General features: G+C 43.5%; 1 long non-coding RNA gene across 1 annotated transcript; it reads left to right on the forward strand.

Annotated features, from left to right (window-relative positions):
- Positions 1–3,882: 3,882 nt before the first annotated feature.
- On the forward strand, positions 3,883–13,449 carry LOC128756750 (uncharacterized). The gene is made up of 4 exons (XR_008414303.1): positions 3,883–4,142; positions 5,774–5,829; positions 7,114–7,305; positions 12,322–13,449. It is a non-coding gene; the product is annotated as an uncharacterized LOC128756750 (long non-coding RNA).
- The last annotated feature ends 823 nt before the right edge of the window (positions 13,450–14,272 follow it).

Below are 14,272 nucleotides of genomic sequence, written 5' to 3' on the forward strand. Positions count from 1 at the left end.
TCCATTGCACACATGAGTATAGGAGACATTTCTATACAACCACACACACTCTACATTCTACTAATGTTGGGCGTTTTTCAACTGGCCTTTAGAACTCTGAGTCAGCCAAAAAAGAAGCACACGACAAAAGACTAAAATAACAGAGAGCTACAGAAGATGATGATGAGGACGAAGAAGTAGCCGAAGGCAGCAGCACTTTTCTCGGCCTCAACTGAGAGAAGAAGTGGAAGAAGAAGTTGATGGCGATGGAGAGGATGAAGACGCCCTTGAGTCTGGAATGCGTGGATGCATGGTTCGCCGTTCTGTTGAGCTGAATGTTGGGAATCCGATGGCAGTGCATGACGACACAACTGTGAGAAACGATTGAACACGACCTCTATTGGAGCGACCTCTGACTAGACTAACAACAACAAAGTTATACATCCTTGGTCGCTCTGATTTTATGCCCTTTGTGATGCAGCTGAAGTAAAACGGACCCGGCGGATCAGTGGCCGGTCATGTCTCCTTTGCCATAATACTTGCAAATGTGTGCGGCGACGTGACTGCATTCCGACGCTCGTGGTCTAGACTCGACGGACTAGACAGAGTTCCCTTCACTTATGCAAATGACAGACATGTCTAGGACACAGACTGAGACTCTTTACAAAACTCTTGAAGGATTTGTTTTCTCGTTAACTCAAAGGGTTTCTCATTGTCATGCTAATCAGCCAGACTGGGGTGCAGAGAGTGCTGCTCTGGATGCTAATGTCAGCCCAAGTGTTGGGAATCCTAACCCTGCAGAACCTAAAGCATCTCCATGTTTGTGTTGCTTTTCAAAGTTGAGCTGTTCAGTCATTCATTCATGGCGCAGCAAGTAGGAGTTGGGTGCTTGTTGCTAGCTAGCTACACCTATACCTTTAAATACATCATCTCGTTCATGAAAAGTGACCTTAGGCACTTCAGTGCAAACACACTCCAGTGATGTGTGTCTTCAGATGAAACCATCAGAGCGAACTGCTGCCTCTCAAGTCGCTGTCGTCCATCACATCATCACATCAGTAGATGTTGTCAGTGCAGTGCAGTTGTGTACTTCTTACAGGTCATTTGTTGTTGTGGACGCAGAAACGTTAACACTTCTTTGCTTCACTTTTTTATTGAGCTTAAAGTTGACTCACATCCGAGACATATATTCGATAACGCCCTGAAATGCTACCTCATGTTACTCACAACTGGAGTGGAATTATTTGTAATGTTTTCACGCAGGGAATCATGCCACTTTGTCGTGGTTTGCATGCAACAGAGAATGGACCTAACTATTGACTGTTGTTGCCGATGAGATGAGGGGCTTCTTGAGTCTTTCTGGATCAACTGCTGACAGCTAGACAGCTGTTCGAAGACCCCAATATTGGACTCAGCACACCACAATCATGCTGAATTAACAGCTTGTTTGACTGAAGAGGTCCAGAATCTGTGCTTTGGAGCTGTAGTTTAACGCAACATCCTGGAGACACCATCTTCGGCAAGTTAGCGGAACCTTGGACAAGTTTCTGAATTCAAGTGATCTAGCTAGTTTCAGGCCAAAATTGCAGAATTTTCAGGATTTTCAGAATTTTCAGGACAAAATTGCAGAATTTAGTGAAGATGCGACCATCTCTTCTTTGTGTTTGAGAGACCGTCAAACGTCTGAGAATCTGTCAGCACAGGAGTTCTGCAAGCATATGATCTAGGTTGAAATTCCACTATCATTGCAACCCAGTCGCACAACAGAGCTGTGCTTAAGACTGGTCTGTGAACCCGAAATTATTAGCAGAGTGAGTGAAAGTGCTTGAAGCGCTACACGGCGGCAGACAGCTCGGCATCCTTGCCATTCACAACACAGGTTTGTGTGCAGACATCGACAGTGTCTCAAAGACTCAGCGTCTTTTAGCTGGATAAGAACCCTCTATTGTGTGTAACAGAGCCAAACCAAGCTAGCACACCAAGGAAGGCAAAACATGCACGATTAGTTGAAGAATATTTTGAAATATCATTGCGTCTGCTAATGTAGAATTTTGAATGATTCTTCTGTTTTGCATTGACTTTCACTACTTAATTTATTCTCTGCCATTTATACCCAGTATGCCAGAGGGCTGGAGCCTATCCAAGCTTCAGCAGGCTAAAGGACCTCCACACACACACGCACACACACCTGCTCATTTCCCCTGTCCCAACAACAGTCGACAATTTTTCGACAAAGATGTTGCCGTGCTTCATAATTACAATGAGCATTCCTGACTCCATTTCCTTCTTTTTCATTTCCTATAAAGCTTCAATTCACATGAATGCTCACTATAACAGGGTTCCAATAGCTACTTAATAGTGTAAAACAGAGCTGACAATTTTACATCCACACACACACACACAAAAAAAACCCTATACCTCGCCGTGTGCTTCAGCATTGCTGCTTCAGTGTCAGAATTCAATAACACAAAGTGTTCAGATTGTAATTATAGGTTTGTTAATCACTATGCCTTCTAGATGGTGATGATATTGTGATACTCTGCAGAACCTCTTGAGACCTAAATCCTGCAGAATGTTGGCAAAAGACCTTTATTGCAGCTATACCAAAATGAAAAAACATTTTATCTACTTTTTCAGACAGGAAGCAGTCAAGGTATGTACCATTAAACATGTCGTTGCATATGTCATAAACAGAAGTGAAGCAATTTTCAAGAAGCAGCGATCATTAGAAAAGCATTCACAGAGCCTTCACAAAGTCAGCCATAATTTGATTGAACTATTTGAAATAACATTGAAAACAATAAGCTCAATGAGACAGTAGGTGGCAGTAACACATACAAACAAATACAGTTCACCTGGAAAAATCTTGGGTCTTAGAGATTAATTTAGAGCTGCTACTTCACCTGCATGCACAAAATAAATAAGCTTCGGGGCCAACGGACCTGTTCTTAGAATGGCGTTTTTTTGTATTGACCATTTAATGTTTAACTTCATATATCCGACCTGGTGAAATCACTGTGAAGAATCAGCACCGCCGCTGTCTTTGGTAAATGTCATTCATCACCCACTAACAGAACTGAACCGATCACTGAAGGGATCTATTGTTGCTTCAGCAGTCTGCGTCCAGCTGGTCGGAGCCCATCAAGTAGCGTTGGTGGGCCCTGCTCTAAAAAAGACTTTCTATTGTGACTGAGCCCAGATCAGTTGTCCTTGTGATCACCTGTTGAATGGGGAAATTGCAGTCTAAACACTAATACTCCCTCTTTCGTACACATGTGGAATGAATGCTAGAAAATACTTCAAATCTATTGGTATCGATAATGTTTTGCTGTAATGCCATTGTTTTTCATTGCAGAATCAGTAACATTACAACCTTTCATTGACTGTATATTTTTTCATACTGGCGTCAAGGACCAGTGGGATGAACCCAGACGTGGAAGGCACACTTGAGTTACATTTTGAGTCACCATTTTTTTATCTGGTATCTGGTTTGCCTGGAGAGAAGCCATTGGCGCCAGGACCACTGAAGGTCCAACTGGGATCTTCTCTCAGTGATCGTGGTGGATTATTTGGAAGTACGCAACCTCATCATTCGTCAAATATAGGTCTTAGATTTAAGAACCTTCATTGCTATATTTATGTTCCAATATTTCTACCCCGAGGCCACTCTTTGCTGGAAATAGTCACTGAAGACTGGAGGACGGGATGGAGACCTGGATGGAGGCTGGCTGCATGTGCACGCCTGTCGGGGGGCGTGTGCAGCGATGCTTTATTGTAATTGCATCTTGCATAACATCAAAAATCTCAGAGGGTGGGAACAGCCACTGAGTCATAAGGGGGAGGGACTTGGACCGCATATATGATTTGGGGCTGGAGCGACATTGAAGCACTTGGGGATGTGTGTCGGGGAAGAGATGTAGCCTCTTGGCGGGGGGTGTGAGGGTCGGGCTGCCCCCGACTTTCCTGGTTCGGGGCCGATCATGAAGAGGACGACTCCGGTGTTGAATAATTAAGCAGGAGTGGATCCGTCACGATGCTCCGCAGCCGCACGACCGCGCGCGCCGCCGCTGTCGGCTGCCTCTCGCCGAAAATCCCGGAGGAAGAACCGCAATCCTGGATCTCCACAGTGAGCCAGCCCGGCAGGTGCCCGTGACCCGAAAACGGTAAGACACACCGCAGCACACATGAAATAGTTCAGAGGAAAAAACAAAAGGTGCTTGAGTTTTCTGCATTCCGTGGAGTGTGTGTTTAAATACCAGCGCAGCTTTAATGTTTTGATTCAGCAGTGCGCATTATCTCGGCATCGGTGCATAAACACAACATTTTTAAATATACATCGGTCTAAAAATAGTTAGCGCACGCATAGTTTGCGGTCACGTGGCGCTGCCAAGTATCAATAAAGTACTTTTGATGTGACTCTAATTTAGAATGATCTTGAGGGTGATTTGTCCGCTTTGTGTCGGCTTCTAAATGAACTGTCTTTGTGGAGATTGCGCGTCGCTTCTTTTCTGCTTTTTTTGACATGTATTTGGACTCTCCTCACGCGTGGTTTAAGCGTATGTACAGCGCTCAATGTAGACCTGCGATACTTCCCACCTCTGGGGAGAAACTTGGCGGCAGCTCTGAGACAAGGCCTCCAGTGGAGTTCACTCACTCCACACTGTTGCGTGAGGCCTGACGCCTGTCAGCTGATTACCCGCTAGATAAGTCTAGCATTAGTAAAAAGCATGTGAAAGGGAAAAAAAAAAAAGAAAAGGTGATTATTGTACAACTGCGTGAAGGCTCGCTCACACACCCGTGGATTATGCGCAAGCACCGGGAAGCTCTTACATAAGGCCCGTTAATCTGTGGGACAAGCGCGCAGCTAAGTGCATTATGGACGTTTTATTTAGCAGAAATACCATGATTTTGAAAAGAAAGTGTTTTCATACTCACCAGTATGCACTTTAATTAATGAGCCTCCTCTTTAATTCATGCATTCCCGACGTTGAAACTCCCATATATTTGCAGCCAGATGACTGGGCTCAGTCAATTGTCGACTTTAAATAAAGTGTTTCCAAGAAGCATAATTTCTGGGCGACAATATTACATTAAAACATTGTTTTAAAGTTGCGAACGGATGAATCAAAAGCTGCAGACGAGCGCAACACGCAACATAGGCTCCGATTCTTTAATACAATTTACAGCTTCATAACAATTCGGCACAGTTCATTCTAGAATCTCCACATTTCTAAAACCGTAATTACGACATTGTACGTGATGATGCGTTCATGAACACAAGCAAAATGGCGCCACTGGTATGATTCATTATTCATTTAGCGACAGAATTGACGACATGAATGCAACTTTTCACAAGTCCTATCGTGTTACGAGGTAATGTATATGGGTGGGATTCTGAACACGTAGCAAATAATACATGTAGTTTTACGTTTAAACGACGATTTCTTTTGGAACAATTTCGGAATAGAGGGGATAATGACGGCATGAAAATAAGTGGGGGATCAGGATTATCTGGCTGGGCTTATTAAATTCCAAAGGAATTATGCTGTAAAAAGGAGAAAGGTTAAACGTTAACAGTGAGCACCACAGAAGATTTAGTTCAGGCCTCATGAAGGCAAATAGCAGTATTGAAATGAAGGTCTATTCTTCTGTGTTAATGTTTCTCTCACTATGGCTCACCATTCATCAGTGGCAGGTGAGACTGAAAGGCTCAAATATAAATCTATATGAACAGTTTGTGTCTTGTTCCCCTCTAACAAAGTTCTAATGATTTTTTTTTTTTTTCGTTTTTCAGATCTACAGTCTTTGAGTGACAGGAAACGAGAAAGACGTCATCCTCTTACAGCACAGGTGAATACGTCAGAAGGGTACACATGGTTGTCAGACCGTCGACATGTGATTCACAGCCTGGTGGACCTCAGCAAAAGCTCATCCTCTCTATTACTTTGGCCTCAGCAGCAGCACGCTGTGTGGAACTAATTGATTTAGCTGAAAATCATTTTTTAAATCCTTTAGGAATCCCTTTGTGGACGTTCTGCTCATATTTTGTAGCGTTTACAGTCCTTTATAGGCATGACAATCTCATAAGAAAGAACATTTTTCTCAACAGGCTTTGCTCAATTATAGTCTTATCTCTCAGCAGAGGCTAAAAAGTCAATGGCAAACTAACTTAGCAGTCCGATTTCACCCCTTTGAAAATTGTTGTGACTGCCTTCATCCAGGTGACACGTCAAGTGTAGAGTCCAGGGAGCCTGACTGACTGGGGAGCTGTTTAGTGTAGGCCTATAGCTGTAATTCGGAAGCAACCTGCGGACATCAGAATTTAGGAATAATTGTAGCGCTGTGATTTAATTGGAAGTGCCGAGTGACACATAGCACTCACACACAGACACACGCGCAAATGAGCTGGCTTCCGAGTGTGTGTGGTATGTGAATGTGTTAATTGGTACCCCACTTCTAAGCTTATGGTCGACAAAAGCGTCTTTTGCTTAAATATTTGTATAGTACACTATGTACTATAAGGTCTGGCAAATGTTACACATAATTTTTATTATCGGATGTCTGCATCTGGTGGCATTTACTGTGAGTGTGTGTGTGTGTGTGTGTGTGTGTGTGTGTTCATTTTATGCCTTACTTTTCATGGTCAAATGTATTATTATTATTGATGATCATAATTATTCATCAAATACATATATTTTTTTATATATGTATATTTATGTCATGTCGTGCAAGACCTTTTGTCATGGCAAATTGAATGGAAAAGAAATGTAAACTTTAATTCTCTTTTCAACATTAATAAAACAAGACTGTAAAATATCACTGCAATAAAGTCAGGTTAGCCAACATTTTCTAACCATAATTAATGCAGTTTTTTAATGCAGGTGATTGACTGTTACTAAGTTTATAGCATTTGTGGTAGCAAATCACCAACAGCATGTTTCCTCAGCTTTTTCTGCTGTAAGCAAAGAGAGGTCTGTGGTCAACCCTGATATTATATTCTATTGCCACATATAAATGAACAGTCGCTGTGTTAGATCTGAGTTATGGCCCTCGCACGCTTCATGATGCTAATGACGTTCACTGCATTGAAACGCTAAACCTTCTTGTTGGATTGACGCGAGTGTGTCCTTCCAGGTTGTGCTGGTGTTGCTGACCAGAGTGCTGCAGGCATGAGGGGTTGTCTGTTATCTTTGGTTATCTAGCTGTATGAGTGACGTACATTCTTCATAAAGCTAGATAACCGAAAGTAACAAGAATCCCATTACACGCCTGCTAGGCCAGAGAAACAGAGGATGCAGCTTCACCACTGGAAGCTCTGATCTCAAGGTATGGGGCTCTGCTCTCCCTCTGCTACAGCAGGGGGTTTTGAGAAAGTGTCGGTGGATCCCACAACTGATGCTAATTGTTCTGTCCTCGATGCATGTTATACAGATTGCTAAAGGCCACTCTGTAATAAGAGTTAAATGAACAACTACACCCAGCATGGATGCTCTTTTTAATGTTAAACGTTTTCCTCCTATTATTATTATTATTATTTTTATATATTTTTTTGCAATAATATTCATGTTGTTTGCATTATTTTCAGCCCCAATTTTTGTTTGAACCACACGTTTTTAATCATGAAAACACTGTTTGACCACTATTATTTTATGCATTCACTCGAATTTTTTTTAACTTGTCTAACAGTCAAAGTCTGATCGAAGTGATAGTTATGTATGACTATAATTATCTTGTCTATCTATCAAAGTTAGGCTCCGTAGTAATACCTGAGTGTAAAGTGCTGATTGTTCAGATGAATGAAGGTAGTCAGTTTGATCTGAGGTGCAGGCACTAACCGTTCACTGTATTTATTGTCATTATTTAACAGTCTGTTAAATAGAGGGTGTTCAGAATGTGTACAGTGTCAGGTGGAATAACAGAGATGTAGATGAGAATCGGTGTCCCAGCAAAACCTGCTCATTTCTCTGATTCATACATTGATTTTCAAAGCGTCAAAACAAGATTCCAATTTTTGCAATGAGGCTACAGTTGTGAATCAAATTTAAAACGCTGCAGAACCAGCTTGGAGGTGCACGTTAGCTTATTTGAGCTTTTGTCTGCGACGTCGCGTCCCCTGCTGGGGGCTCTTTTAAGAACCCAGAATCAGAATGATAGTTATTTCGGTGAATGAAAAATAGATTGAAATAAAGCGCCTTTCATTCCAGACAGAGTGGTGCTAACGGTAGAGCGTCTTTTAGGAGCGAGGGGGCGAGAGGGAGGTGCAACAAAGCAAAGTACACCACAAGAGGTAATTAGCCCCGCTTTACTACCATTTGGAGCATCTCCACCGGAGTCGCTGCTCTTCTGCAGTTGATTTTAGGTTTCACTGCTAAAGAGCTCAATGGACTTGGCAGGAGTCAGGCGTCAGCGGTGGCATCTGTGAGGAGGAGAGGGGGTCCTCTGTTCGCCACCATCTGCTCTCTTTAGTCGTGCTGAAAGAGTTCACACACCACAAATCTCTCGTCGGCTTCCAGAATATTCCCTCTTTATGCTGTGATACAGTATGTGTATTAGCAACTATTTGGACATTTCCACCGCTATCTTATTAGAAGGCATGGTTGTAGTCCTGAGAGTGCGACATTTTGGCGGTAGTACCTGTCATTACCGGCCAATAATATCATTTGTGGTCTTGTTTTTCTTTCTGAGATGCGATTCCATGGAGCCGTTTGGATGACCTCATTGCTTGGTCCGCCTCGAGCACCTACTATTTGTGACTGTAGAAGATTTAAGGAGTACAGTAATCCCTCAATTACACCTTTAAAAAAAAAAAAAACTCCTGTCAGTAAAGTCCCACTCCCTTTGCAGTTTAGAAAGATATTCCACCTCGTCGTTCCTGTGGTAGCATGCGCTTGTCTGAAAGAAGATGCCATCAAAGTGCACACAGTGAAGCAGGTTCTTCTTCAGGTGCCTTAGTGAGACCATCTTCTTCCTGCTATGACTTACATGTCACATTTTGGATTCACAAGCACCTCACATTAGTCAAGTACAATTTCTGCTTCTGCACCATTAATGTAGTATTAAGAGTTGGGAAATACTTATGTTACTCTGGTGGATGTTGCAACTTTTGTGTGAGTGCTTTTATTGAAAAAAAAAAAAACAAGTTGTGTATAAAAGTATAACCTATGTCCTGGTGAATACCTGGAGGTTCGCTCCCGAGTGGTGTTAGCTCCAGATGAAAACGGTTACACTTTGGCGTGGGAACATTTTTGTCGGGCGGAGGCGTAAATTGAGCACCCACTGGCAGAAGCATCAATCGGCGCCTATGATCACTCTTTTTTTCTTTTTTAAGGCTTTTCCTTCGTTCCCTTAATTTTATTCTTTTCTTTTGCCCAGCTCAGATGCCTGGTGCTGATTTGTATACATTTGCATAATGAATGTCATTTGCATGCTCGGGGGCAGACCCAGGCATGAGAACCGTGTGTGTATGTGTGTGTGTGTGTGTGTGTGTGTGTGTGCTCACGCATGGGCACATGTTAGGGTGTGTGTTAATGTGTGCATTGTATATTAAGCGCATGTAAATCACATGTTTGCGCACAAACAGAGGGTTTAGCGCGCACCCCCACGCTCTACACACTTTCTACACAACGTGCGAGTCCACGTGTTTATGTAGAACAGCGGAATGAAAATATGACTCCCCTCCTCAATCCCATAATCCTCTTCTTCTACCACCCCTCCCTTGCCAGTTTGTCCCTCTCTTCCAACGCTGCAAGTCGCGGTCCTGCCACCATCTTAGGTGAGCGACTGGCACAAAATGGCAGCTGGGGGGAAAGAAGCGGGGAAACCCACCTTCCCCCAGCTCTTGCTTCCCGTTATCATTTCCGCACCATTGGTCGCCTCAAGACACTGTTAATTACCGCCCGAGTGTTAATTGTAGCCACGGCCCAGAGAGACGTGCAGGCTTGAAGCTCGACGTAGCATCTGCGCGTCGGAAGACGCCACTTTCAGGGGCTGCGTCACTTTTGTTGTTGTGCCCATGGCCGCCGTCGACTGGTGTAGCGGGAACTCCTGGAAGACGTGCCATCTTCTCGGTTTCAGCGGGATTAATTCATTTACCCAAAGGGGCCGGTATCTTCGTTTCTGCTAATTTGACGACCAGCTAGCTTCTCCCTGACACGCATAACTAGCAACACCGTTCATTAATTTAGCCGCGGCTCATCTTCAGTCGCAAATCAGCAACCTGTTCTGACTCGAGCGCAACACATTTGCAATAGTCAGAGGGATGGAGTTGTTGTTCTGACTCGAGCGCAACACATTTGCAATAGTCAGAGGGATGGAGTTGTTGTTCTGACTCGAGCGCAACACATTTGCAATAGTCAGAGGGATGGAGTTGTTGTTTCTGCACCGGCAAGATGGCTGTCTTCTCTCAAGCCTTAGCTCTGCTAGTACCACATTTCCAGCTACAGCTGTCTTCAGGAAGTGTCACCAGAACTCTCTGACCAGAGAGGCGAGTCAACCTGAAGATCCGAAAGAGTTTTCTTCCGCCCCTTATCTTCTCACAAAGAATTGCTGCAGTAATTAGTTTCCCATGAAAACACACTCAGATTAGGTGTCGTACCGTCATCTCACTTGTCATCTATGGGGACGATGCTGCAGCAGCTTCGCCAAACCCTGTAGCACCTGTGTTTGATGAATGAGTGAAATGTAAAGTCAATAGAAAACCACCTCTGCCATGTTGGACTGCACAAGAGTGGAGCAACTTTTAAACCACAGTTACAGCAGTTTAGCCTTTAAATGTGAAGTGATGGTAGGGCGAGGTGTCGCCCGCCGTGCTGGGCTGACATGGGCAAGTGGAAAAAGTGTTGGTGAGGAGTGGGGTGCAGGCGGGTGTGTGGGGGGGGCAGAGGAGCAAGTGAGATCTCAATAGTGAGAGGCCTCTTTGTGTTGCCCTGTGAGGTTTATTTTGAGGGGTGCAGGGGCGCTGAGAAAAGGAGACGAGGCGGAGAGGGTGGGGATCTTTTCCCCGGACCCTCAGACAAGCGACACATTATGTGTGGCGGCACTTGTGGCGTAACGCCATTATTTAGGCCAGTGGAGGGAGCCGAGGTCTGGAGAGCAGCTTAACCAAAACGCCAATTAGAGCTGGATCGTCCTGATTAATGGACGAGGGAGGTTGTAAACAATGCCGGCCATTGTTAACCTAAGCCCCCCCCTTTTTTCTCCCTCTCGTTCTCACACAACACTTGTTTGGTTCACAAAGACCCTCCATCCTGGCTGCCTCGAACACGGAAATTTGTCACTCACACCTAACTGTCAAGTGATCAGAAGAATCGAGGCAGGAATCTCGGGGTCCGCCGAACTGTCGTGTGGGACCAAATCTGGCCCACGTCAGTCCACCATCTCCCCGCCTCATTCAGTGTGCGCTCCATTATGTAACACTGAAACAAAGTCCCTCTGTAAACAAAAGCTTGTGGGTCAGTAAATCTGCATATCCCTAAATCCGGCAGGAACGCTGGCGTCTATCTGCTCCATGTTAATCACGCTCGCCTCTGCATCTCAATACGTCCCACTTTATTGTTTTTCTAAGCATATGCGCGGAATAATTAGCCACCAAATACTCCAATCAGGGCGATGCCAATGAAGGGTTGCCATGGCGACCTCATCAGGGCTTACACCTCCTTCCTCCCCCCATTTTTCCGCACCTCCTCCTCCTCTGTGGACGGAGAAAAACGAAGCGTGGGAAAAAACTGTTGGACGGTTCAGACAATGACGGTGAGGATGAGAAGGGGGGGAGGAGGAAGAGGAGGCACAGAGAGAGGAGACGGGGATGTCTGCAGTCATAGTTTGAAGTTTATACGTATAGATCAAATATGTTATTGTTTATTAAAGTGGGAAACAAATCTAAGCTTTTTAAAGTAACCTGCCAACTTTATCAGACATTTGGAATATTAATGATCTCAGCAAAACAAAGCTTCTGTTCAGTCATGAAATAATTTCACATTTCACATCACAATATATGTATATTTTTATATTTATATTTGATATATTTTTTTAATAATCAAAGTGCAGTTTGTACTTTTTATTGTGCACTGAATGTAATGTAACAATTCTTTTTTGGGGATGTTTCATGGTATTTATTTGTACTGTTCTTGTACTGACTGTGTCAGATTTTCTACATATTTTAATTTTAAAAACTTCATTTTAGTGAGTGCAGGAACAACATGTGCTGTTGTTGAAAAAGCTCATCATTGAACGAATCGTAAAATCGCAGTCGTTGCATTGCACATGCTGTTGCAACTGTTTGAATTGGTTGACCATCATATTAAAATAACAAGGTCATTTAACATTTTTCTTCTCTTCTTCCAGCTCTTCTGGTCCATCTCGAATCGCCTCAGCTGGGCCTGGACACTGTCACCTGTCACTGAGCTCCTCACACCTCACGATGGAGCACAGCAAGAGAGAAGAGCCGGACAGCTACTCCGCCTCATGATCAGTCTGCTCAGAGACATGAGAACCACAAGAGACTTTCTGAACTGGGAACTGATGTGTGTGCTCCAGTGTGAACGCTGCTCCCACTCAGTGCACTGCTGTTCAGCTGACATCTGCATGAGATTTGTGGTTCGGACTAATGCTGACAACACACACACACACACACACACACACACACACACACACACACACACACACACACACACACACACACACACACACACACCTTAGCTTTAGATTATGTAGGCATAAATAAAATAGTTTGTAGACTACTTTCATTAAAATGTAGATGAACTTTACTTTGTCATTTGATTTTGATAATTCTGAACAATCTGTGTTGACAATCCAAGTGACTTTTTTACTTGACATACACCAGATTTATATTTCAGAATCACTTAAAGTGCCTTTTGACGCGGACATTAATGTTTGCCATATTTTTTTTTTCCCTAAATTGGACTCAACTTTTCCTTATTCATTGAAAACGTATTCAACAATTAACAAAGTTGCCCTTCGCCCGGTCACTTCACCCAGAAGCACCTGGCAGATCCAACCACCTAAACTGGGTCCAATTCCTTTCTCTTCCAGTCTGCCTGCTGATGGAACTGTTCACAGGTGTAAACATGAATCTTTACCCTGGAAAACAAGTGTTACATTGGCTCCATTTCAGCAGCTAGTAGTCTGGTTCCCACATCAAGTTTGAGGACAATTGTCGCTGCACTAGCTTGTTCTATGCAACATGTAAAATATATATGCACAAAGTTTGCACATCATGTAGCTGGTTTTAGTTGAGTGTGTGTTGTTGAGTGTTGGTGAGTGTTGTGTAACCCGGAGACCCTGTGCAATGAATTTGTGTTATGATAATCGCCTGTGATAAAGGTGCAATTTCGGATGATACGTGTTTCAATGATGCGACTGTGCACTGTGGCGCCAGGAGCTTTGTTGCTCTGGTGCTCTGATTTTGGACTATGCAAGATGATGACATCAATAAAAGTTTTGTGTTTACAATGAGACTTTGGTTGTTTTGTGTGTGGTGTAGAGGAACAACACCTTCTCGCCCACTGATCATTCCACCACGAAGGTCACAAGTGAAGTGTCTGTCAGTAAACGCAGCAGTCAAATAAGAAAATAACTGCTGACCTTGAGAGTATATTACAAACAATGTTGGGCCTTTACTTATGTCTTTTCTGTGAAGAGATCAGAGGGGAAGAACAATGACTCCACCTGGTCTGAGACTATCAAGAAGATAAAAAAAACACACCTACTAAGCTCTTTTTATGCAGAGAGGCAGAGTTTACACCTGCAGGCTTGGTTGCGAAAAAAAGAGCTGCCGCAACAAGGCTGACTCACTGACATCCTGTTTACTTGTTCCAAACAGCAGTGGGATGGATGGACTGAAGTTTCTATCATCAAAAACCAAGTACCTTGAAGAAGGGATGCGAGCGCATGAAGTGAATCTATTCATTTATCAATTTGGATACTCAAGTTTGTCAGTCATGACTAGTGAAGTGAAGTCATCTTTTGTTGTGCTCTCTTGAACATTTGTCACTGTGGCCAACTGGCCATGCAGTGCAGAGGAGCGGGTCAGAACGACTCCTAATTTAACCTGCTTTTAAACCAGGCCGATGCTCTCTTCTTACACTGATGTCAGGTTCACCAATAATTGGTCTATTTGGGCTGTCATGCATGCTAAACTAAACAAAACATACACCTACTTTGACCTGAATTCCAGACATGCTTCAAGAGATGCAATTCTTCATGTGAAATAGCTCGAACATAGAGTACATATAGAATACTTTGTACGTTGAAAAGAAGCGAAACGCGACGCTCT

Source organism: Synchiropus splendidus, chromosome 4 (genome assembly GCF_027744825.2).
Source record: "Synchiropus splendidus isolate RoL2022-P1 chromosome 4, RoL_Sspl_1.0, whole genome shotgun sequence".
NCBI classification, from domain to species: Eukaryota; Metazoa; Chordata; class Actinopteri; order Syngnathiformes; family Callionymidae; genus Synchiropus; species Synchiropus splendidus.